We start from the raw sequence: 26,447 nt of genomic DNA, 5'->3' as shown, positions 1-26,447 counted from the left end.
TGCCTGCCCTCCTGCCTGCCTTCCTACCAGCTGCCTTCTGCACGCCTAGGAAAGCAGGAGACTCTGCAGGGCTGTGAGGCTACAGCAACTTGCTTCCTCCTTTTGCTGCTACTGCTGGCTTTGTCTCCACGACCAAAGAGGGAGCTGGTCCTCAACGCTGCACCGCGAATAGAGACACAAGAATGTGTCTCTGCTTATGCGTCTTCTCGTCACTGCATGAAGCTGCCCCCGTAGTGTCTTGGATTGCTGAATGCCTCTTTGGTGGCAGCTGGCTTCTCACCTCTCCACCTGGCCAGCACTGGGGCAAGGGTCGCTGCATGCCTGGCACTGAAGGATGCAGGTGCACGTGTATCCAAGCATGCATCTTGCACGCAGAGATTCATTTTGGAGCAATACCTGTGCATGTGGCTCAAAGGCATAGAATAACTGTACATAGGACCTAAGAGGTACTCTGCTAGGGAGATGCTGTTTTGAAGACATAATTGTACCTAAACAAAAGGAAAGTCCTTCACAATGTTAAGAAGTTGTATAGAAATGTCAGGGCTGATGATAGTAATGACCACTCTCCTGGGACTCTGTTACTCACGGTGTTGTCAGACCACACCCCCATGGTGAGCTGCGAGTGAAGGAGAAAGGGCAAGAAAGCTCAGCTGGTGCTTCCTGCCACCTTGGACACGGAGATGGGTCCATTCTGGAGCCCGTGTTTCTGGGTGAGTAAAGACAGACCAGCAAGTGCTGGGGTACCGTGGCCAGGGTGGAAGGTGCCTGGGTGCTACAAGCACTGCTGGGGAGCCCTGAGCTTTGGCCTGAGGGGAGATGGTGGCGGTTGACAAAGATCTGGAAGGATTTTCACGTGGAAAAGTAATCAGCCAGCTCCAGGTTGCTCCAGAGGGTGAAACTAGGATGGAGGAAGAATAGGATCAGATGACTGATTTCCTCCCCCAGTTTGACCCTCCCCACAGTCATACAAGTGGCTTCATTCACTCCGGCTGTCGAGAGGGAGAAGGCCGTGCCTGAGACCAGATGTCAGCTCAGCTGAAGGATTCTTGCATTTGGAGGAAAGTTCAGCGAGAGACTGTGTGAGGGACCTTCCCTTTCAAGAGCCGTGGGTTCTAACCAGTTTTCCTCCAAAGAGGAAATCTGAACCAGGAACCATAGGCATAAGGAGATCAAATAACCTCTAGAAGTTGAGATACCCACCCCCCGAAATCCACATGGCCTTACGTCTTCATGACTTCACGGACCCCGGAAAACCTCACAGCTTCTCATGACAACAATCCAGTTGGAGATTGGGGTTCCAAAGGCAGAAGTACGGGGATGAAGAGGACAGTGGCTCTTCGAAGGGCTTTCTAGGGTTCGGAAGAGTTTGGGTGACTCCCTCCTGTCACTTAGCCCCATGCAATATCCTGTCTTTTCTTGCCTCTGCAACCAAACCTGTCAGTGGCCCTGGGAGACGGGACCAAGAAGTGGGTGAGGTACACAGGGTGTGTGGGGGGGGGTGACTAAACCCCTAATTTAGGAGACAGAAAGCACGACAGTGAAAACAAATCTCTTTAGAAGCTTCCAGCAGATTTTAGACACCTTGATTAATCATAACTTGCCACACGTTATTTCCCTATAAACAAACTACAGTGTTACTCATATAAACAGCTTTATCTTGACAGCTGCAAAATGTCAGGATTTAATGTCGAATGAGCAGAGATACACCATATGTTACCACTCCAGGCCTGGAACACACAAATTCATAGCATATTGCCTCATCCTGAAGAGGTGATTACAAAAGAGGGGCTAGGTTTTCGCCTTGCCATGACTGTGCATGCCATGTCCAAGTCCCCTGCCCCTTCTCCCTGGCCGAGCTGTAATGACTGAGAAGTGATACAGACGAAGGCTCTGAGGTTGCCAGCAGTGAGCTAGACGGCAACCCAGGAAGTGCAGATGTGGTTGTGTTGCTGTATTTTAAAAAATTGACTCAAATAAATACAGGTGTACCACACTGGGAAACCCATGGTTCCAGTACAATAGTAAGGGGGAAGAAAAGGCAGTGCATTGCTGGTATCCTGCTGAGGGGGATGGCTGCTACCTTTGCCACAATAAAAAGCCTACAAAAGATACCAAACAATAGTCAGAAACAAGTTAAATACAAGAGGAAACACAGCTTAATGCTCATGAAAATAAAGTTTGCAAAGGGACTCTTTACCTAGGGGTTGTTTTATCCCCCAAAGAAGAAATTTTCCTAATAGACTGCTCCTAGCTAGAAAACGGCCTAGGACATATTTTCATAGAGGGGACGGTTTCTTATTTTCTTTGCTTCCTTTTCTTTCCCCTTCTGTAGCTCTTTTTTCACTTTAATTTAGCGTAAATCAGGGATCGGTACGGGCAAGAGCGCCCACTGCCTCTGTTTATAAATACAGCTTTACAGGAGCATGGGCTCACCCATTCGCGTTTGTATTGTCTGTCTGCTTTTATGCTGCACATCAGAGTTGAGTCCATGCAACAGACACCATATGGCCCCACAAGTCTGAAAATGTTTACTCTCTGGCCCTTTACAGAAAGGGCTCCAAACTGTAGATGTGTTTATGTCACTCCCCAGTGTAAAACAGTTTAGGCCTGCTATCCATTAATTTTTGGCCACCCGGGAGTCAGTCCTCTTCTTTGGCTCTAGAACCCTGATTCCCCTTTAAGGAAGAGCCACCCACCTTGCCTGGTGTTGGTGGGACTGTCAGTTAAGCATCAGGCATGTGGCCCCAGCTTGGTGTCAGATTCTTGCTGGACTCTGGCTTGCCAGTGGAATGGGGTACAGTTGATTTGCCCTATTGGTAGCTCCCTGAAGCTCTGGAGTCCCAGAGCAGCCCTGTTTTTTTCAGTCCTTTTCCTAAACTACTGGTTGTGCTTCAGGTAGGTGAGCAGCCTTCATACTTCCATTACATGTGTCTTCTTACTTGCATTAAGTGAGAACTGGTTTCTGTTGCTTATGACCGAATATCCTGTAGTGATGTCAGCAGCCTCTCAGTAGCCTCTCATCATCTGTGGGTTGGGTCCAGAGTGAGACCGGGTATACAGACATCCCTTGGCTGGTAGATGCTGTCTCTGTTGCCAGGAACTCCCCCAGGAACCATGAGGTCAAATACAGGTGGGGTGAGTGAGGAGTGAATTCGGTGCAGAGGATGAGCAAACATCCTGAAGCGCCCGGGACAGGCCAGCATCATCAAACAGGCTACTCAGCTGTTTTTACAAACCTTCAGAATATCCCTCAACTTCTGGAATCTGTGGCTCACAAGCTGTATCTCCAAGACTGTCTTTCACACTTAGCGTGCACAAAATCTTTGCCTGACCACAAGCCATGTACTTGACTTGGAGCCTGGTCCTGGCGTCTTTTGGAACCCCGAAGGGCAGCTGGACCTCAGCCTCCTGCCCTCTCCTCCTCTGGCCCCAGTTGGCCCAGGACTAGGGCCAGCTCACCTGCCTTGGCCTTGGGAGGCTCCCGTGATGGGGTTAGAAAACGGAGCCGACGAGTTAGATACTGTCTCCACTCCAGCTCCTGGTTCCCAGCTCCGAGCTACTGGCAGAACCTGGTCATAGCTTGCCTTTTCCATCACTGGCCTTTTTCTTCTGTTTTAAGGACTTGACTCTGGAGCTCAGAAGACATCAGACACCTAAAATAGAAATGTCTACAGGAGCAAAGAGTTAGCATCTAATCATTACCAAGTGAAGTGGTTTCCCCTTCCTGTGGGCCCAGGGCCCAGGGCTGCTATAACACATAGACTTGGATTTCAAGAGAGTAATCCCATCATTAACATCAGCACTCAACAATGAGGTTAGCCTGGGTTTCTCCACATTTGCAGCGTGTGTGTGTGTGTGTGTGTGTGTGTGTGTGTGTGTGTGTGTGAACAAAATCACTTTCAAAACAAAATATCCCTGGACTCTTGATTAGCTGTTAGCGATTGCTAACTCTAACGTCCCCCGCTCTGAGCACACACACGACTGATTGCAGTCTAAATCAGTCCCATGGGGGAAAAGCTAGGCTTTGGGTGATGGCTGGGACGTTTGCTTTAAAGGATTTTGTGGATTCCACAGTCCATCGGCACCATGGTTAGTGGTGCCGATGGAGGTGAGCAATCGCACGAGTAATCTGAAGCCAGTGGATAATCCCTAAATGATTACCATGTGTTCTTGAAATGTACCATTTGATCATTCTTGGGAGCTGATTTGCCTTCCTAATCAGGCTCTCTCCTTGGATTAATGTTAAAACTGACATTTCTTTCCAATGAACGATAAAATCAGCTATTAAACATTGTTGAATCCACTGCATGTGATGCAAAAGACCTTTAAAAAAAAAACAGGAGGGAAAGAAAGACAAAAAGGCAAAAAAGGTGGTACGGGAGGAGCCTCAGCTTTGCTTCGGTTTCTGGCCACGACTGGCGGAGGAATGAAAAGCGGATTCAGACCTCAGGACCTAAGCCTATTGCAGTTTCTGCTCAGAGGGGAAAGCTCCTTTTCTATGTATAACTTTCGAGTCTCGGACTCCAGCTTGCTGCAGCCTAGTTCATGGGATGATGGTGACGTTGACCCTTACCTGTTTGCCCTGGAGCCCAGGGACTACTTTTACTCCTGCTTCTTGGTCCTATTCAGTATTTCCTGCCACCTTTTATTATTTTAATACTGAATTTGTTCAAATGGGTAATGATTGTATGGAATTCAGAAAGATACACTACAGTGATCATTCAGTCCCCCTTCCTCCGTGTTCCCCCATTTCTCTCCATGTCGCCACTGCAGTGCTTTCTGCGGACCATTCAGGAGACGGTCCCTTCTTGCTGCTCCGTAAGTCAGCTGCTCAGTTTTGGTTTCAAACAGCTCTTCTCATAGTCGCTTGAGCCCTGATATTGTTGCTTGTTTCCTTGGCATCTGAACAACAGCTTGAAGCAAATCTACTCTGTTGCGTCTTCAATGCCAGAGAAAAGTCACGTATTTCTTGCGCTTCCAGCATCTCCAGGCCCTGCTCCCCACTCCCCAGCCATCTGCTTCTCCATTCTTTCTCTCCTCCACCTTCTCCAGTTTGTGTTGAAGGACCCCAAAGGCCCTTTCCTGTTCACCTCTGGTCTCAGCGTAGCATCTGACAATTTTGTCCCCATCTTCCTACTGAAGCCCTCTTACTCCTGACCCTGACACTTACTCCTGACCCTGACTCTTCTGCCCTACTGATTCTTCTGCTGCCTCCCTGAGTGCCTCTTGCTGTCTCTGCAGAGATGTCTTCCTACCTCCAGGCATGGTCCAATCATTTCTTCTTCACCTTCTGTCTCTCCCTCTCCATCCTTCACTCTCATCTCTATTATGAAGGTAACTCTCAAATCTGTAACTCTAGACCTGACCCTCTCACTGAACTTCAGACGTTATTTCCAACCCTCTGCTGGACCATCCACCACGACGTCTGCTGGTCAGCTGAAATCCACGCTGTGTTCTTCCTCTGAAACTATCCCCTCCTTTAACCTTTAGGATTTCTCAAAATAGTTCTGTCATTCTCCCAGTCACTCTTAATTTTCCAGACACCTTCCTCATCCCCAAGACTGGTCAATTCCCCCTTCACATTTTCTGCCATAATCATCCTTTGATTTCAATTCATACAGCTGCCATTTCATGTCCAAATTTTTCTGGCCCAGCACCTGAAGGATGTCAGTCAACTTCTAACTAATTCTCCTTTAGCTCTAAGTCTTCTCCCCAATCTACTCCACATATCACCTTCAGGATAACATCCCCAAATATGATTTTATCCTGTCGTTCTCCTAAACAGAGGTTTTGTTTTGTTTTGTTTTTCTTATATAAGCTGTTATGAAGCAGACCAAATTCTGTGGATCCATACCTGTCCTTTTTTCCTGGTTTCAGTGACCAAAAGGAAATATTAGTGTATGCTAATCTTGAAAACTCTGTTGCTGAAAGAGAACAATTTTTTAGCCTGACATCCACGTCAATCTCAAATGGTCCCCAAATTACCTTTGCTAATTTATCTGCTATCTTCTTTTGGTTTTCTTTTAGAGGCATTCTGCCTAGTTTGTATACCAGATCCTCCAAATACCTATTATGTCACTTCAGGGAAGTTTTTAAAAACACTTCCAAGTTTTAATTTGCACACCTTTTATTAAAAATGGTAGTTATGGTTATGAATGAGTTTTTTGTAGTGTGTCTGGGTACATGTTCAAGAGACTAGGAAAAGTGTTTCTGAACAAAAACTTGACAAATATTTGTAATGAAAAGCAAATTTAAAGATTGCTATAATTGCACTATAGAAACAATGCAAGTATTAAACAAAACATACAATCAAAAAAATGGTAGTTATGCACCTATATTATAAATTGTTCTGTGGTTCATTTAACCCATGTAATCCATGTAAAATGCTTAGTGATTGCCTGACACCTAATGGTGCCAAATAAATGTTCATTCTTGTTGTTGTTGTTATTTTCCCCAAATATGGGCTCTTTGCTTAAGACAAACTGATCAAACCACTACCCCTTTTTTTTGTGAAGCAAGTATTTTTTATTTTAATATTATCGAAGTATAGTTGATTTACAGTGTTGTGTTATTTTCAGGTGAACAGCAAAGTGATTCAGATATATATATATATATATAATTTATTATTATATATATATACACACATATATATATTATATATGCTCTTTTTCAGATTCTTTTCCATTATAGATTATTACAAAATACTGAATATAGTTTCCTGTGCTATACAGTAGATACTTACTATTTATCTATTCTGTATATAGTATTGTGTATCTGTTAATCTCAAACTCATTTATCCCTTCTCCCCTTTCCCCTTTGGTAACCATGTTTGTTCTCTATGTCTGTGTGTATGTTTCTGTTTTGTAAGTAAGTTCATTTGTATCATTTTTTTTAGATTCCACTTATAAGTGATGTCATATGATATTGTCTTTCTCTGTCTGACTTACTTCACTTAGTATGATAACCTCTAGGTCCATCCATGTTGCTGCAAATGGCAATATTTCATTATTTTTTATGGCTGAGCAATATTCCATTGTATGTATACACCACATCTAATGACGACCTCTTGACTAATGCCTGTACATTCCTTTTTGGCTTTGCTCAGGGTTCTTGGTCCATCTGAAAATCTTATCTATTTTTAAAAGTCCGACATTCCATTCCTTCTGTGGAACCTTTCCCTGATTCTTGCTCCATTGAAACTATTCTGTACCGTACTGTCATGGTGGGTACATGTAATTATACATGTGTCAAAGTCCATAGAATTGTACAACACAAAGAGTGAACCCTGATGTAAACCATTGACTTTAGTTAATAATAATGTATCAATATCGGCTCATCAATTGTGACAAATGTACCACACTAATTTTAGATGTTAATAATAAGGTGGGCAAGAGGGGGTATGGAAACTCACTATACTTTTCACTCACTTTTCCTGTAATCCTAAAAAATGCTCTAAAAGTAAGGTCTATTAATTTAAAACAAATCTGACCTGTTTACGTGTGTGAGCTCCTTCAAGGTGCATTTCTTTATCTTCAGCCTATTGTTTGTCTGGCTTGAAGACACAAAGGAGACCCTTCAACACGTCATGTTGTGAATTCTTCTACCTTATGTTAATAATAACAAAAAAAAATATTCCAGAGTCAAGAGACATTGTTGCTTAAGGAAAAACAAGCATGAGATCAGAAAGGTTTGGGTTTACATCCTGGCTCCTCTTTTAACCCAATTATGTCACCTCGGACAAGTTATTTAACTTCTTTGAGCCTCCATAGCCTCATCTGTAAAATGGAGATAATAATATTGATCTGTTAGGTTGTCGTGAGGATTACAGTGAGAGATGTACTAAACCACCAGTTGCCATCTCATTAATATGTGAGATAAAAGCTTTATTTCTTTATTGCCAAGTGAACTGCCAGAGGGACATGTTCTTAATGAGGTTTTATAAAAACAAACAAAAGGTGATGGCTTTTTTGACCAAAAAGTGTGATCAGAATTGGAGAGATTAGATGAGTTAGTGGTGAGGATAGACACAAAGAGCTTTTTACCCTCAGGTATATGATCACCCAGAACATGAAAAAAGGTCTACAGATACTAGCTGAATCTGAGCTGCCGTAGCACGATTGCGTTAATCAGTAATTAGTGTTTAGTGCAACAGAGATTCTCACTTAGGTCTTCATCTTGCAGATACAACACCTGGCACACCTGGCCTCTGAGGCCACTGTGGTGGAGGTTCAGGCCTAGAAGTGGGTTACATCACCTCTGCTCACATCTCATTGGCCAGAGCTCATTCATGTGGCCCCAGCCTTATTGCAAGGGGCCCTGGGAGACAGAGCCTCCCTGGTGTTTAGAAAGAGGAAACAGCAGTGAGCACAGGGCAAAGTCTCTGCAGAATCATCTTAACCAAAGTTTGTGCGTTCAAAACTAAAGTTTTTCAGTGCCATCCAATGCTGGGCTGGTGAAAATGAAACTAAGTGCTTTTGTTCGAAAATAAAATATCAATTATTTCAATTGATGGTTGAATGAGAAGACTGAGAGAGGATGATCGCTCAGTATTTGAAAGAGAGAAGACCAGTTTCTTCTGCGATAAATTAAAGTAGCACTTCAACGTTTTAATGATGATAAAAGAAAACCATCTCGGTCATGCAGCCAATCCCAATAGAAAATGTTCTCTTAAACTATGGATAAAACTGTCAAAAATGAAGTCCATCTCTGTCTGCAAGTAAAAGCGGAGAGTGGTGTAATTTTGCTGAAGAACCAAGGCCTGACATCACTTTGAAGTCTGGAACCAACGAGTCGCTTCTCTCATTTACAGACCTGCACATCCCATCACCCACGCGGATTCACTTCGTTCCTAGGGAGAATTTCATGAAAACAACAGGATTCACAGAGGACGGGATCAGTTTTCGTCTCCGGCCCACATGGTCCAAAGTGAATACATAAATCAACAAGAACGTGTTGAGGAACCAGGCGGGCTGGAATCCTTTGGTTTATTATCATTTCAATTACTCTTATGATTTGTTTGATCTAGCAAAGGTGGCCTAATTTAATTTGTAATAGTTATGATAATACTGTTTGGGTGCTGGATAACGATCTTGTAGCTCATTAGGTAATTTCCATAATAAATATCCATCGTCAAACATGCTTGATCTCAGCCCGGCTCCTGGAGGGACAGAGGTGACTGGAGCCGAGCCTCCCTGCCCCCACCCTCTGCTCACATGCAGAGTCCAGGCACAAGGCTGGATGCACCGAGCAGCCCACATGCGGTACTTGCCTCCCTCCTTGGGCACCATTTCTTCATTGCCTTCCTCTTGCTAATGGTCGAAAGCACAGCCGTAGCTCCCCTGCTTACAGGCTGTGTCCAGAGAGCTGTGGGAGACCCTTATGACCTGTGAGTGTGGTGTCTGGCTTGTTGTAAATTCTCCGTAAATATTATTATTATTTGCTCCCTCTTTCCTCTCTCATTATGTCTTAGCTTGGTAAAGGGGCTCCTGAGAGCAGTGCCAAGCCTTCCAGTGGCCATTAAAGGAAGAAGAAAGGAAATGAAGCACCTTCCATGGGCCAGGGCTCATCTGCACATCTGTTTCTGTATTTCCCTTTATCCTCACCGGGAGCCTGGGAGGGGAGGCATTATCTTCCTTTTACAGATGAAGCTAAAAAGGCTTAAGGAGTTTTGCTACCTTGCCCAAGGTCACAGCAGCTGGTAGGGAGTAGAGCTGGGGTTAGAACCCATGACAACCTGGAGTTTCAAGTGCAGTGGTCTGGCTACTTCATTTTACTGCATCCTCTGAGGGCTGGAGGGGAAATGGATGGGAGGGTGATCTCAGGACCCCCTTAGGTCCTGAGATCACAGAGGGGAGAGGCGTGCTCATAACCAGCCAGCAGGAGCCCACTCCTCTCTTCCATGCTTCGTGAGCCCCTTGGGGGCCTTGCCCTCGGCTGGGAGGCCCATCTGCTCCCTTGCCTGGGCCCCTAAGGTGGGGCTTGTGTTGCCTGCAGTGAGGGGCCGGAGCTGTGCTGACCAGAATGGAGGTCGGTAGCTGCATCCGGAGGAGGCATGCTAAGGACCCCGTCCCCCCGGCTGCACGTCCTCCCCCCGCCACCGGGCCCCTGTGGGCTGGACCCTGGGGAAGAACATAGGGTTCTGTCTTGGGGGACAGGAGGAGGGACTAAGGGGCCCTGCAGGTGAAGGTTCCAGCACAAGGATCCCTTCTTGCTCTTAATTTCCCCCCAGTCCTGGGCACAGGGTTCGAACTCCTGCTGGTGCAAGAGCCTTTCCTAAAGGACCTCGCTTCAGCCTGCTCTTCCTGCTCAGTCTGCCTCTGTGCTCGGGGGGGTTTCCTCTCTGTTCATTGCCCGTTTGTGCGGAAGGGTGGAGAGTGGGACAGCGAGTTGGAGGAGTCCAGGCGGAGGCACTGGGGAGAAAAGAGAGATCTGGGCCTTTCCAGTCCTCTGTGTTTTCTTCTGAAGTCCGGCTCGGATTCTGTGGGGTTGTTAGCTGGCCACTTGGCTTTAACCCAGGCAAACCTCCACAGACTCCATCCCTGAGCCCTGTTATCTTCAGTTCAGTCATGTGGGTGTCTTATCCCAGGGACCTTTCCTTACATAGCAGGATGGCGTGGGGAGGAGCTGCTGATGTAGGGGCAGGAGCCTGGGACTAGGGCATTAGTCACCCCATATCTGCCGCCCTTTTCCTGCCAACAGTCCCTTCCTCTGAAGGACAGGGTTTGATTAGATGATTCCTGAGGTTCCTCCATCCCCAGCATTTCTGGATTTTTGAACTTCTTCAAGATCTGCATCACATCTGCATCGATTTGATTTAAGCCTCATGACTCTCCAAGGCCATTGCCACGTTTTGGGAATCCAACCGACAGCACTTCTAAACTACACATGGGCAAATAGGTATCCTATACATTCCCATCAGCACTTTAAATTGTATTTCCTTTGAACTGACATTGTTGCTCAAGTGAGGCCACTCCGCCCACTACTGATTCAACCTTCTAATCTGTTTCTCTGTCCTTGTCACCTGGCAGAGGGCTGTCTCTCCACTTCCAGGAACTGCTGCCATCATTGGTGTATCCAGGTCTCAGCAAAGCCAGCTACTGTTTACCAGCTAGTCCGATGCAGCTTGATTCAATATACGTCAGGCTCCTGCATGTGGAATTCTCTGGATTGGGCCCTGGAGTTATCACAGTGTGTGGTGCCCACCTTGAGGAGCTGACAGTCCAGTGGGGCTTGGATAGTGGCAGTGGCGGTGTGTGGGAGAGAATGGGGCAAATGCACAGATAACTTCAAGTCTGGGTAGTCAGGGACTCGCTTTTCTACCGTTCTCACGAGTCACACTATGCAGGCTATGGAAACAGATTTTCTGGGGACCCAGAGGATGTGCAGATGTGACCACCAGGACCCCCTGTCCAGAGGAGAACAGAGAAGCCTATTCACTGTCCTAGGGTTGGAGACATGACTCATCAGCCTTTGCCACTTGTCACCCTGAGGGAGGCTCTGCCACAAGTGTTTTACTGGGAGCAAAAACGTGCACTGTGACGTGTCTGTGGGCTGTGGGGAAAGCAACACCAAGTGTGGCGTGCAGAGGCCAGTCCCGACCCAGCCCTTGTATGTGTAACCTCCATCAAGTCCTAACCCCTTGGGTTCAGGGTCCTCGTCTGGGTGTGGATTGGTTGGAAGAGCACGTTTCTGAGGTCTCCCCTAGATCTGCTGCTGTGGTTCCCCGAACTGCACAGCCAGGACCTCCTGTCTTCACAGGCCACGGGGAAGCCCCCAGCGACCTCCTGGGAAATCCTTCACGGGAGGCTTCTCCTGGTCCTAGGGCAGCTTCCTTCCCACCTCGCAGCACACGTGTACACTCGCTCGCCTTCCCCCAAACCGCATCCCAAGGGCCACTGTGCACTCAGGGAACTGAAACCCCTTTTCATATTAAGTATAACATTCTCTGCCAAATCCTGTCCCACCTTTAAGAGCCAATCAGTGTGATTTGGGGGATGTTCTTTTTAGGACTGGATCCCCTCTTTGCTGCGTTAGGATCACTGCCAGTGGACCTTCATGGGCACCGAGTCCCCAGCGCAGAGCTCTGTCAGGACCCTTGAGGAGCATCCTCCATAGACAGGTGGCATTGACAAGGACGAGCAAATAGACAAGTTCACTCAGGCGTGGTCGCACACTGAGGAATTACAAATAAGTTCTTTTGTAGCTTTTTATTGGGCAGTTGTCTTGTCGTGAACTGTCTCAGGTAGTGAAGTGTGACTGGGGATAACAGTACCTGCTAGGACAGTAGAAACAGGTGCGTGTGTGTGTGTGGTTAGAAAGGTGCTGGTTGGTTAGGGGTTCAAACGCCTGGAAGAGGGGGAAGTTTTACCTTAGTCTCCAGGCTTCTAGAAAGGCCCAAGAGAAAACATCAGCTCCCCGAGCAAACCTTCTTTGGAGCCGGCCCCTCAGCATCCCCAGCTGGGGGCCCCTTGTTTTCAGCCCTGGAGGCTCTGCCCTCCTGTGAGTGGCTCTCTGAAGACACAGTCTCCCTGGAGACTTAATGGGCAATGCTTCACTGAGCACAGAAACCTGGGATATGACAGTTCTTGCTCTTTAAATTGTCAAGGAAGGCAAGGTGGTTTGAACTGCAGCTGCTGGGAGGGCAGGGAGACCCCACTCAGAGTCACCTCTGCCTCCATGACTGTTCTGGGAGCATGAAATAGGGACAGAGAGACAAACAGGTAGATGGGGCAGGGTGACCAACATGAACTTGACAGGCCGTTTGATGGTTAGGCCACGAGGGCCCGGGGAAGGGAAGCTTGGCCGCATCATCTGGGGCCAGCACTCACTGAGCCGATGCAGCAGACCCTCTGGGGGCACCGGAGGGACCAAGCCCTGCTTAGGCCATTTCCCATGACTCTGTCCCTTGAGGCACGTGGCTGTACCACCTGGCGATCCAAGCATTGATGACTCTGGGCTCTTGCTGGGATGGGACTCCACCTGGATAGCTGGACAGCTGGGCTGGAGCTGGGATGGTGGGAAGTCAGGAGGTACCCCTGACTTCTTATGTGGGATAAAAAGAACTGCCTGGGAGGTACCACGTGGTCACTTTTCCAGGCTGTCCCTTTGTGCGGTGAAGAGGTGGCCCAGGAGGAAGGAGAGTCCTGGACCACCCAGGGGAAGGGAAGGAGTGTGACTGGGGACAGATGGGGCCAGCATCGAGGCAGCGTGAGACTGGGACTTGGGTGAGGAAAGGTGCAAACAGGTGGGTCAATTCTCAAGAAAGTTTTTCTGGAGGGTTTTAAATTTTGATATATATCACAGAATGCTAGGATCAGTTCCTGGCTTTGGCATTTGCTGTTGGAACTTGGAGTAGTCCCTTAGTCCCCAACTCAGATGCCCCATCTGAAAAACCTTTGGTTCATCCAGTTTGTTTCTTAGCCTGACCCTCGATAGTAAGTCCCTTGAGGGTGGTAGCCATGTGTGTTTTATTACATCCAGAGCACAGGAGGCAGGGTAATCTCATTTCTGCTCTCTCCTTCCTTTGCCTTACTTTTAAAATATTCAGGTCCCTTCTCTTTCCCGCTCTTGTGTCAGGGCGGGAGGAGGAAATGAAGCAGGCGAGGAAGTAGAAACGGGGTAAAACTGCTGCCCCTGAGTTAGATCAAGAGCATGAAGGACAAAGGGCTTTCTGGCACAGGGTATAGGGTCATTGTGTATTTGCTGAATGAGGCTTCCAAGGAGGACCACGGCTCAAAATTGGGACTTACAGGCAGGAAGACATAGAAAAAAATATCTTTCTTGCTTTCCCGCTGGCCCTTAGCTTCTAGGTAGAGTTGTGGGTGCTTCCTCAGCTGCCACCTGCTGTGGAGTTGTTTCACTCCCTGGCTGGGTGCGCAGGACTCCGAGCCTCCCCACCCCCTCCTGAGAAGCTGGGGATTTCACAGTCTGGTGCGTGCTTCCCGGGCGCATGGTCCTCAAGCTTTAATGTAGACCAACCCATGACACTCCTCAATCCATCCCTGATCATCAGTCGGTCTCTAATTACGTCTTATTTGGTCCAAACCAGAAACTCTGAACCCGTGGACTCTCTCCTTCAGCAGTCTCCATGCCTGCAGCCCCATTAAGGCAGGATGTGGGTGAACATTAGACTAATTCGGAATTAGCCACGCCAGGGAGAGGGGATCTCTCCTCTACTTCCTTCTCCGCCTCCTGCCTCACTGACCATGTGGCCGCACGTTTAGTCTTCTCAAGGTTAGCTCTGCACAATTCTGTGGTGAATATCCAGTCTCACCCCCCTTTGAGATACAGGCAAAGGAGGTTCAAAATCCTTACTGTACAGCCTCATTTTACATCATCATCACCACCACCACCACCACCACCGTCATCATCATCTATTTCCCGTTTGTGCCGCCCTCGCGTTCAGTACTGGACACGTGGCAGCGCCGTGGTGGCGCTCAAGGCGGTAGTGACCGATGGAAAACCTCCATGTGCCTGGAAGCCATGTGACTGAGGCTGATAGCCCTCTGCATCCGAGGCAGAACATCCTGCCCTGAGAACCCGTGAGGGCTTCACACCGCCGTCTGGATGCCCCTTGCCCACTCTTTAATGCTGTCATCGAGGCGGGCTGATTAGTTCCTTCCGCCTGGTGGCGTCCTACCATCTCTCGCTGCAAAACGAAACAAAACAAAAATGCTCAGAGGACAGGTTGTGCTGATGAGCGCATTTCAGAATTTGGTCTGTTTACTTCCCTCTGCTTCCTATTTTGTGCTGGCGGGTGGTCTTACGCCACAGGCAATGCAGACAGCTCCTTCTGGCTGCTCTCTCCCATAGAGAGCATGAGGAAAACAAGACATTTCTCCCGTGTCACAAATTCTGCAGAGCCCTCACAGCTTAGCTCTGATTCCAGGACTGAGAACCCAAGATCGGATGCCTGCAATCCCTTGCGCCAAAGAGATGAAGCAAATCAGACCCAGGCTGGGTTTATAAGAGCCCAAGTGGATTGTACACCCTGATTCCCAGCCTTGGGTACCACTGCAGCCCAAGCAGTCCCGTGAAGCTTCGGGAGATCCAGGCACTAAAGTCTCATGAAACGTTTCCCGCCGATTAGTGAAGGGCTGCGGGAATCCACCACAAGGCTTGTTCAACCTGTAGAGAGTCTGTGTTTTCATGGGCCTCTCCTGTTCTGAACAGTTCTACTAAACCACCTCATTCTACACGCAGTGACCATCCGGCATGAGGACTGATGACCCACAGAACCCTGAAATGAGCAAAGTCCCCATTTTCTAGATCCATGCAAGGAAAAATGCCCAGTTTTCCCCTGCACTGAAGGGAGCTAGAGGTTAGTTTATTTTGCAATTAAAGCGGAAGGGAGTATACAGTATGTTTTCATTTATATGAAGCCCTGGAACAGACTAAGCTAATCTATGGCAGAAAAAAATTGGGACGGTTGTTGCCTTGAGGGGTAGAAGTGAGGGAACTGATGAGAAATGGGCATTAGAGAACATTCTGGGCTGAAGGCAGAGTTCTATACCTTGATATGGATTAGGGTTACAATAGGTGTATTCATTTGTCAAAACTTAGCAAATGTACACTTAAGATTTGTGCGTTTCCTTGTATGTAAATTTTACCTCAAAGTAAAAGAAATCTGTAACAGATCTTGAAATCTAGTTAATGACATCTATGCTGAAGTATTTAGGGAGAATTGCATTGCCGTCTGCAATTTACTCTGAAATGCATCAAAAATAGGAGAAATTAGAGAAGTTATTCTATAGTTGCACATGCAGAATAAGATGTTATCAGGCCTTGTGTTTAAGTCTTTAATCCGTTTCGAGTGAATTTTTGTGGGTGGTGTAAGCTAGAGGCCCAGTTTCATTTTTCTGCATATGGTTATCCAGGTTTTCCATCACCATTTGTTGAAGAGACTATCCTTTACCCACTGAGTCATTCTTCGTTCTCTTATGCACTGCTGGTGGGAATGCAATTTGTTTCAGCCACTATGGAAAACAGTATGGAGTTTCTTCAAAAAATTAAACATAGAACTACCATATGATCCAGCGATTCTACTTCTATGTATATACCCAAAAGAAATAAAAACAGGGTATCAAATTAGATATCTGTACTCCCATTATTGACACTATGCAAGATGCAGAAACAACCAAGGTATCTGTCAGTGGATGAATGGATAATGAAGATATATTGATAGTATACACACACACACACACACACACACACACACACACACAATGGAACATTGTTTAGCCATGAGAAAAGGAAATCCTGTCATTTGCAATAACATGGATAGAACTTGAGGGCACAATGCAAAGTGAGGTAAGTCAGGCAGAGAAAGACAGATAACTGTATGTATCACTTACATGTGGAATCTAAAAAAACCTGATCTCATATAAACATTGAGTAGAATGGAGGTGGGAGCTGGGGGAATTGGGGAGATGTTGTTTAAGGGTACAGACTTGCAACTAGTAGGTAAATAAGTTCTGGAGATGTAATGCATAGCATAGTGATTATAGGCAACGATATTGTATTACACACTTCGACGTTGCTAAGAGACTAGATCTTAAATATTGCAGCCACTAAAAAGAAATGATAATTACGTGATGTGATGGAGATGTTAGCTAATGCTGTGGTGGTAATCGTATTGCAATATATAAAATACTAAATAATATATTGTACACCTTAAACTTACACAAGGTTATATGTCAAATTTTATCTCAATAAAAATAGAAAAGTAGTAAAATAAAAAATAAAGTGTGTTGATGGATGAATACAGGGAGGATAGATGGACAGAAACATAATAATGCAAGTCAGGTAAAATGTTAATGGAAGAAATTAGTGGGGTATATGCATGTTCACTGTAAAATTGTCACCTTTGCATTAGGTATGACTCTTTCATTTAAAAGATGTGGGGATAAAATGGGGCAGGGCAGCTTGAGGTAAAAGAGAAGTCCTTTTGTAGTTTTTTTTTTTTTCCATTTTCGTGTATCGTGGCTGAAACGGTTTTTAATTCATAATTATCCCAGCTTCACTGGATCCAAAAGGGTCAGATGCCGCAATTTTATTTTAAAGCATCAAATACGAACAATAGACTGAAGACAAAACTGTGTCTTCGTCTCATTGAAGGATAAAGGTATCCGTAACCAAAATAAATCCCAAGACCCCCTGGGGCTATTCGGTACAACCTCAAAGTCAGAAAAATCAAGGAGATGACGGTGAAGCCAGGGTTGCAATTCACAGGAGAACAGAGGGTATGGAACAGGATGTACCAGGTGGCATTATGTGAGAGCACTGAACTAAGATGCTTAAAAAAAAAGAAGAAAAAGAAAAAACCCACTATGAAGCTGAGACATTCATCTTTATTCCAACTTCAGTAAATTGACTTTCTTAAGAAACTGGAATCATAGTTGGGCAGTAAGAGGACGTCCATGCCTGATCAGTTCAGATTCATTCCGGGCAACTGCTCTGCCCATCGGGTTGATGCCTGACCCACCTGCCCCTCCCCCATTTCAGGGTGACTCTGGTAGCTGAGTAGGCAGGGGGAAGTTGTGCTCTGTGCTCTTTTTTCAAGTCTAGGATAGTTATTTGAGGTGTTGTAGTTGAATTTTTCATCTTTGATTCAAAATGAGTCCTGATACACAAGCTGAGTAAATCTTGTGGACCCTCATAGCTCTGTCTTTGTATAGAACTGCATTTAGAGAGGTACAGGTAGAAACCAGTCAGACGGCAAGGACCTACTGTGTAGCACAGGGAACTATATTCAATACCTTGTAATAATCTATAATGGAAAAGAATCTGAAAAAGATGTATGTATTCAGGTGTATGTCACGTTGCTGTACACCTGAAACTAACACACCAGTGTAAATCGACTATAGTTCAGTTAAACAAAAAGAAAGAAAAAAGAAGCCGGCCAAATGGCAACTGAAAAGGAATTCCAGACCTCACCTGCATCCCTTGAAGAACGTTAAAGAAAATACAAATCCCAAACCCATTGCAACCCTTGAGAGCTCTTCGTCCTCTGTCCCATTATTCTTGTCTATCTCATGCCTCTTTGGAGCCTACCCACCAGTCTCCCAAACTGTCTCTCAAGCCATGTTCCTGCAGGCTTTTCTCACTCTCTCTGGCCTTCTCCTTCTTTTCTAGTGTTTTAATTGTGTATAATGTGATCTTAATCTTCTGGGCTAAGCTCTCCTGCTTTCCCCCTGTATCTAAGCTCTTTGATTCTAACCACCCAGTCTCCTGATTACATCAAAAGACCTGAGAATCTTGTTGCAGATTTCTCCTTCCGAGTGTATGTGTGTTCACAGGAGGTGGAGGTGGGGGTAATCAGAGGCAAGTCTGGTTGATCAGAAGGCTGTGAGGAATGAGAGAGGTGGTAAATTAATATATTAATACATTCTGGCCCCGCTCTATGTGTAAATTGCCTTCCAGTACCTTGCACGTGGTAAACACTCAGTTACTGTTCCTTCTCCAAGCTCCTTTCTTTGCTTCCGCTTGTTTGAAGGTGAATCTCTCTCCTAGAGTATAGTAACCTCCAGTTTCTAGAGATCCTTTTGCTCTGTGGCTTCCCTGGGACCTTACCATCCATCATAACTCCTGAAGCCAGACCAGAAAGTCCCCAGGCAGTCAGGGTCTTCTCCTCCTTTTCCTGAGAAACCCCAATCAAGAGCATGGAAATGGCTTTAGGAGAAAAATGTCTCTCTCCACCAGCTGTGAACTGATCAGAGTCAGAGTCAGAGTTGTTGCAAAAAGGGAAGCATTGATTTGGCTGTCACGTAGTGAGTAAGATAAAAAAGCTGCTGATTGAGAGCTCGCCATTCTTTTGATCAGGACTGAAATCTCCTCCATGGACCTTGACTCCCAGACTCAACGTTCAGCATCTTCTAGCTGATGAAATAGGAAAGAAGGAGGTGGTAGGCGATAGGCAAAGTCTCCCCTTGTTTGTTCTATGAGTTGAATTGTGGGCCTTAGTCTGAGTGACAGTTTTCAATCTTTGGGGGAGAAAATGAAAGCCCCTGGCAGCTTGGAAAAGATAAGACATGGAACGGGAATCATCAGAGCCCTGTGTTCATTTTATTGTATTTCTTGCTCATTTGCCTCTTGGTGCCAACCTCCAATCACCCATCTGCAACTCAGAGCCATTTTCCTTTCCTTACAGCAGAGAAGGTTCTAGCAACTGCTAGTTGCTGCAGTGAGATGGCGTAGTGCTGGAGAGGCCAAGGTGGTAGAGGGCAAAAATCCTTCTGCCCACTGATCGTTCCTACATCTAGGTAACCTGAGTCTGTATAGAACGAAGCGTCCAAACCGCTTCGGTTTGTGTCAAGAAGACCATCCACACTGAGGAGATAGACTTCGGTAGGTCGGCAGTGAATGCTAAAACAGACAGCAGGTGTACTTTACAAAATACAGAGGCATCGAGAATGACAGGCCAGGCTAACTCACATCAAGTCTGTGGCACAAACCAGAGGCATCACCGTTTTGGATCGGACGGGTGAGAAAAGCAAAACTGTGGGTGGGGCAGACTTGGAGTCCAGACAGAAAGGATTTCTTTTCCTCTAGAAATAGAAGAATTTTGAGAGAGAGGTTCACGGGGGCAGAGGGAAGTAGAAAAGGGAAATTAGGAAGGGGAAACCGTAAATGGCAGTAAAATCTAATTTATATGGTAATCCACTCCAAGCTAATGTGGGCACAAGCTAGGGCTGGGACCACTGCTTTATTGGTGTACAGTGCGTGTCCTGACAGCTCCACACCTACCCTCAAAAGGATGTGCTGCCGTCCAGACGGCCACAGCTGGGCTCGGGAACACTTCTGGAGAGGGCCTGGGGAGGGCATTGGGTTTTTTGAGCAGAAAAATGTGCACGAGTGGAATAATTAGAAAGTTATGTTAAACTGCTGAGATGCATGTTGAGGGGCTGCCGGGGTCTAGTTGCCATGGGTCTGCCCATCCTCGTCCCATCCTTCTGCATGGGGAGGGCATGGCTACTGACGGCCCCGTCCTGCTCTGGCTTCTCTGTTTGGGTATATGAGTCAAGGACCCCTGGGTGTCAAGCAGCTCAGCACCCCATTCCCAGGTATTGAGGTGTCCTCCCTCAGAGCTTTAGAATAGCAGAGTTCATTGGCACCCCGAGTCCTGAGCCCAGGATCTCACTTGCGAGTCGGTGGGCGTGGTGAGTGTGAACAAGTTTTGTTTTGTTCCTTACATCAGGGCCCTTTTATTCTTAGTGACTTGTTTCCCCACATGTCTTCCAGAGAACCCCAGTTCCCTTTCAGGGTCCCTGTCCCTGTCCTGTGTCCCTGTGGGGACTGCAGCTCTTTTGGCCACCCGCCCTCTGGGCTCCCAGCTACCCCAATAGGACTAGGCTCCCCTGCACCACTGTGGCCCAGCTCATACAGGCAGCCCCTGCCTGCCTGCCTCCGTGACTCTCCTGGAGCTTTCCCTCTACCTCCAGGGATGTGTTGCCCTAGGAGACGGAGGAGAGGAGGGAACAGCCACCAGACGACGGTACTCGCCGAGCCTGGTGGAGCTCGGCTCTTCAATATTTATAAGCGTCAGCTCTAATGGAGGGAGAGGAGGAGACATTAGCAGCGATTTTCTTCTGTGTCTTGGGATTTTTTTTTTTGGCCCTGAAAATGTGGGGGAACAAGAAGAAAAAAGGAACAGCAAAAGCAGTTTATACCACTTAGCTATGGGCAAGCGAGAAGGTGAGGTACCATCAGATGGCCAAGAGGAACCGGGCGGGAGGACCTCAGATGTTCACACTAGGGCTTTGCTGCAACCCCCGCCTGCCACTGCCTCTCAGGCTACTGCAGGGGGTAGGTGATTGAGCAGAAAGGGCGGGGGGGGCATTGTTGGGGCCAACGCAGGGAACCGGAAGCTCTGCTACCTGGCCTGCTCCCACTCTTGACCTTGGGCAAGGTCTCGGCTTCTCCCAGATGTGAGGGCCTGACTGTATATGGGTGGGCAGGGAACCAGTTCTCTGAGCTCTGGGCTGACTGCTCATTTTCTCTGATGTGCCTCAGTGACCTTCCTCTGTGCTGTTTGCCACTCATCCACCCTCCAAGGTGCAACTCAAATCTCAGCTCCCCTCTGCCATCTGCTCCATCCACAGAGCTATGGCAAGTATACTTTTCCTGCTCATTTACCAATTAGTCATGAACTGTCTTGTAGCATTTCTTTCTGCCATCATCAAAGTGTGGTTAAGTCATCTGTTTTACTCTCTTTTATGGTCTATTTAGTTATACTGTAAGCTCTGAAGGGCAAAGACCAGGCCTTCTATGGTCTTGGATCCTGCGCTATGACCAAAGCAGTGAACACCATCTATTTTGTGTGACGGCACAGCGGATGCTGACTCTGCCTGTGGCGTGGTCTACTCATAGGGACTCTCATTCCAGCCAGGAGGGGAGGTGGGTGCAGGCAAACTTCCTCCCCACCAGTGGAACTGACGACCACCGGAAGTAGAGTGGGAGCAAGGTGGCCTTTCGTGGCTGTCTCTGAGGTTACAGCCTTTGTTAGGAGCATGTCCAGGGCTGGCAGCACATGCAGGACCGGCCTGAATGAGCCCATATACGTGCTCCTCTTATATCTGGTCCTGCATGCGCACACTTCCCAGGGACAAAACCCAGGGGTGCTGCCTCTCCCCACATGTTCCCCTGCTTTCACATATCCGTGATTGGAAAGGTGGCTTCGTTCTGTATCTCCCTTCCATCTCCGCCCTGCTCTGTGCAGGCTCTCATCTTGGTCCCGGAAGGCAGGGCTAGCCTCTCAATGAAACTGTGAGGAAGGAGATTCCAGTCTATACAATAATTATGTTTAAAAAATAAAGAAGAAGAAATTGTCAGGCAAATCCAAGGTTTCCAGGAGCACAGTGCGAACGAGTAAGGAAGAGCCACTGAAGCAGCAGGGGAGGTCCTGGCCTGAGCCGTGGACGGATGGCTTCCACGCGTCACCAGCCAAGTCCAGGCTGATCCCTGGGTACCAGCAGAGGGCTCAGAATCTGGAACCCGGCTGGAGCGTGCTGGGCAGATGGATTGCTTTATTATAGAGCAGGCTCTCTCCTCCTTTCATTCCCTCTCTCTTGCCTTATTTATCTCTTTTCCCATGGCCCTGTCATTCTTTCCTTTGAAAAAATACCTACCCTCTACCCCCCCCCCAAAACCCCCACAAAACCCCTGCTTCTGGAGCTTTGACATGTAGCTAGAGACGCTTTAGATACTCATGCTGTTGTTTACTGAGTTTAAGCCTGTGTTCCCTGCAAACATCCAACTGAATAATTGCATCACAGAGTTCGCATGGGCTGTCTCTGGGAAAGGAAGACATGGACAGAAATGGCGGCTACCCCTGGGGGAGGGAACTAATGGCCGGGGAACATGGGAAGGATGGAGGCTCTTTTGTGCCTCTTGAATTGTACAAGTCTTGTACAAATGTACAAGTCTTGCCTGTTAACAACAACGATAATTAATAACCAGTTACATCACCCCCGAAGTGTGGCATAGATCAGGGCTAAGAGGGAGATGTCGTCCCATCTTAGCAGGAAGGCTGGGCATGGGGGTCTCCTCTTGGGTCATCCCTGGCTCCATCCTGGCCCAAAGTCATCTCATTCCAGTGGGCCTACCAGACTTACATGAGGTAGTCATTTCTGCCTTAGTTGTATATTCAGAGGTTCATTTTCCCTTTACTGAGAGAGCCTCTGAGTGCAAGCAAGCAACATTCCATTTGTGAAAACATGAAAACCAACAGCAGTAATACAACCACCCCAAATTACCTGAGAAAGTTTCTGTTGGAAAACAAATAATATCTTCATGACTTTGGGGATGTACAAAATGTTCTTAGTACAGAGAAATACTGATCATGGAAGAGGAGAGTAATACATTGGACAACATTAAAATAAGAACTTTTCCCATCAAAGTCATCATTTAGAGAGTGAACAGGTAACCCATGGGTGAGGAGAAGCTATTCACAACACAGGCGAGCCTCGTTTTATTGTGCCTTGCTTTACTGTACTTTGCAGATACTGTGATTTTTACAAATTGAAGGTTTGTGGCAGCCCTGCCTCAGGCAAGTCTGTCAGCACCATTTTTTCTAACCGCGTTTGCTCACTTTGTGTCTCTGTGTCGCATTTGGGTAATTTTTGCCGTATTTGAGAATTTTTCATTATTATTATATGTGTTATGAAGATCTGTGATCATTAATGTTTGGTGTTACTATTGCAAAAAGATTACAACTTGCTGAAGGCTCAGGTGATAGTTAGCATTTTTTAGCAGTAAAGTATTTTATTTTATTTTATTTTATTTATTTATTTATTTATTTTGTGGTACACGGGCCTCCCAATGCCGTGTGGCCTCTCCCATTGCGGAGCACAGGCTCTGGATGCGCAGGCTCAGCGGCCATGGCTCACGGGCCCAGCCGCTCCGTGGCATGTGGGATCTTCCCGGACCGGGGCACGAACCCGTGTCCTCTGCACCGGCAGGTGGACCCTCAAGCACTGCGCCACCAGGGAAGCCCACAATAAAGTATTTTAAATTAAGGTATTTAGACCTAATCTATTGCACATTTAATAAACGACAGTATAATGTAAACATAACTTTCATATGCCCTGGGAAACCAAACATTCGTGAGACTCACTTTATTGCAGTGGTCTGGAACCAAACCCACAATATCTCCGACATATGCCTGTACATCTGATTAAAAATCTGATTTTTTAAAAGAGGGTGAAAGAGTTAACATGTACTTTACAAAAGAGGATATCCTGATGGTCAGTGATCATATGAAAAGGTCCTCAACATCATTATTCATCAGACGGATGCAGATTCGAACCACAATGAGACACCGTCACGCACCCACTGGGTAACAAGAAAAGGGTGACAAGACCAAGTCTTGCAGAGATGGTGGAGCAACCTGAATTCTTAGACATTTCTGACAGAAGTATGAATTTGTTCAGTTGCTTTGGAAAACTTTGTGTCTACTTAAAAACCTAAACACATGTCTGCTTTAGGACCCAACAATTACCCTATTAAATATTTATCTGAATGCAATGAAATATATGTGCACAGAAAAGCTGTCCAAGACTGTTCACAGCAACTATGGAACACAATGCAGCAAAAAGAAAGAACCCAGTGATACCAGGCTGCAGCGTGGCTGAATCTCACAGGTGTTATATTGAGTGAAAGAAGTAAAAAACTAGAATATACACTGTTTGACCTCATAAAACTCATCTGTGGTGATAAAAAGTAGAATAGTAGTTACCTCAGGGAGGTGCAGGAAAGTTAGTATTTACTAGCAAGGGATATGAGGGAACCTTTGGGGGAGATGCATGTGTTCTATATCTTGATCTGGTTGGTACACATGTGTAAACATTCACAGCTGTACTCTTGATATATGCGTAATTTACTGTACAAAACATAGCTCAATTTTTTAAAGGGGAAGGAAGCTCAGAGGTCAGGTAGAAAAAATGATGAATGTCCATCCAGGCCATGCAGTGGGCTTATTCCAGGAGCAAGCAGGGAGACAGTGGTGGGGTTATTTGGTGAATCGCAGGGCAGTCAGATCTCTGAGCGACCCCAGGATTGCGCCATCAGATCCCACGCTAGAATCCAGGGCGATGGAAAACCTCTCATGGCTGGATGAGTAAGCCTCCGTTCCTGGCTTTGGGAGAGCATTTCCTGGCGTGGCAATCCTCTGCAGCTGCTTTCCTCACACATATTTGCTCAGGTTCAAGTGCAGACATTTCCGTGGGTTGTCAGTGTTCCCAGTGAAGCCCCACCTTCCACTCTGAGGCACCTTTCGGTACAGGCCCAAGCTGGACAGCAGGGCCAGCAGGGTTGGTCAGAGATGTGTCTGGAAGGGGCGAGACCCTGAGTGGCGTTCTGGGCCAGAGCTATTCAAAGCATAGTCTATGACTGAAGCCTGTCCACAAACTGATGCTCACCCACGATGATACAGGATGGAAATTGAGAGTAAGTGTTGAGGAACTTTTATAGCTATTAGAAAGAGTCCTCCTATGACTACTGAATTTACGATTATAAAATTGGGTCTTGTCAGTTGTACTTTTTTTTTTTTTTTTTTTTTGTGGTATGCGGGCCTCTCACTGTTGTGGCCTCTCCCGTTGCGGAGCACAAGCTCCGGACGCGCAGGCTCAGCGGCCATGGCTCACGGGCGCAGCCGCTCCGTGTTATGTGGGATCTTCCCGGACCGGGGCACGAACCCACGTCCCCTGCATCGGCAGGCGGACTCTCAACCACTGCGCCACCAGGGAAGCCCTGTACTTTTGTTTTTTCTTTTCATTTTTCTCATTTGTTTTCATCGTGTTTTATAAAAACATGGGACTGCGGTGAAATGAAAATTTTTACAGAGAGAAAGTGGTCTTTCATCTCAGGTAGCTGGAGGAGCATTTTCTTAAATGCTCAGAGGGTGTGTCCTAAAAGAACATATGGAAGAGCCTGAGCAGGGTCTCTGATAAGTCAGGGGCTGTTGCTGCCTGCACTTGGCAATTTTTAGAGACACTGAGCAAAACAGCCTAATTGTAGTTTCCATAGTTACCAGCTACCACCGAGGAGAACATGAGCAGATTTTAAAGGGAAAAGCCAGGCACAGGCGGAAGTCAGGAAGGTGGGGAGGATGCTGGGCCCCAGAGGAATCTGGACCAGAGGGGGCGGCCACCACTTTACATAGCTGAGGCCTTCAAGTTGTTTTGATCCCAGAGGCAGATGCCCTGGGAACCTAGTGATGGCACACCGCCATTGCAGCTGCCCAGGAAGGACATGAGGCAGGCCGACAAGAGGCCTTCATCACAGCAGCAGGGTGGGTTACCCTTCAGGGGTCCCACTCTCTGGCCCTGTCCCAGTGGCAGGTCCAGAAGAGTCACCCTCTTTTGCCACCATGCAGCCCGCTGTCTATGGACCTCCCCCCAAAGCAAAGCTAGCAGTAGGGAAAGGCGGCAGGAAGGGTCCTGTATCAGCCCCACCGGCCTTCGTGCTCAAGCTTGGGTCTAGGATTTGAGGCCAGCCTCTCTTCCACTGTCATCGATTGGGGTCAGTGCTGTAGGCCATCTAGCTGCCTCACGTGTTCAATCATTTGCTCATTCCTTCATTCATGCTTCACTCAACAGACATTTCTAGAGCACTTGCTCGGGGCCAGGCACTGTCCCAGATGCTGGAGATGCAGCAGAGTCCAAGCAGAGAAGGTCCCTGCCTTCACGGAGCTCATATTCTAATGGGAGAGACCGATGATGACAGCATGAACCACAAGGTGAGGTATTGGTACATTCCACTGGCCTCGGGGTGGTGCATTGGGCCAGGAGGGGCTGCGGCGATGGCGGAATTTACACACAGTCTTTAGTATTTGAAAGGATGTGAAGGGCCAAAACGGAGGCACCGAAAGAGGACTCGGCTTGGCAATGTGATTCATGGGGTCTGTAGGGAGTGCCACATGAGCCGGGGTCAGTAAATGCTTGTCAACTGAA

General features: G+C 47.1%; 1 long non-coding RNA gene across 1 annotated transcript in view; it reads left to right on the top strand.

Moving 5' to 3' along the window:
- The window catches only part of LOC113617809 (uncharacterized), a 130,722-nt gene extending 104,498 nt beyond the window's left edge, over positions 1-26,224 (top strand). The window contains exon 3 of the long non-coding RNA XR_003431776.1: positions 26,094-26,224. This is a non-coding gene — a long non-coding RNA (uncharacterized LOC113617809). The remainder of the gene's footprint in view (positions 1-26,093) is intronic.
- Positions 26,225-26,447: the final 223 nt, after the last annotated feature.

The sequence above is a fragment of the Aethalodelphis obliquidens genome, unplaced genomic scaffold, assembly GCF_003676395.1.
Source record: "Aethalodelphis obliquidens isolate GAN/ISIS:26980383/991018 unplaced genomic scaffold, ASM367639v1 scaffold5, whole genome shotgun sequence".
Classification (NCBI taxonomy): domain Eukaryota; kingdom Metazoa; phylum Chordata; class Mammalia; order Artiodactyla; family Delphinidae; genus Aethalodelphis; species Aethalodelphis obliquidens.
The sequence above is the reverse complement of the archived record's forward strand: the minus strand, read 5'-3'. Positions and strand labels throughout refer to the sequence as shown.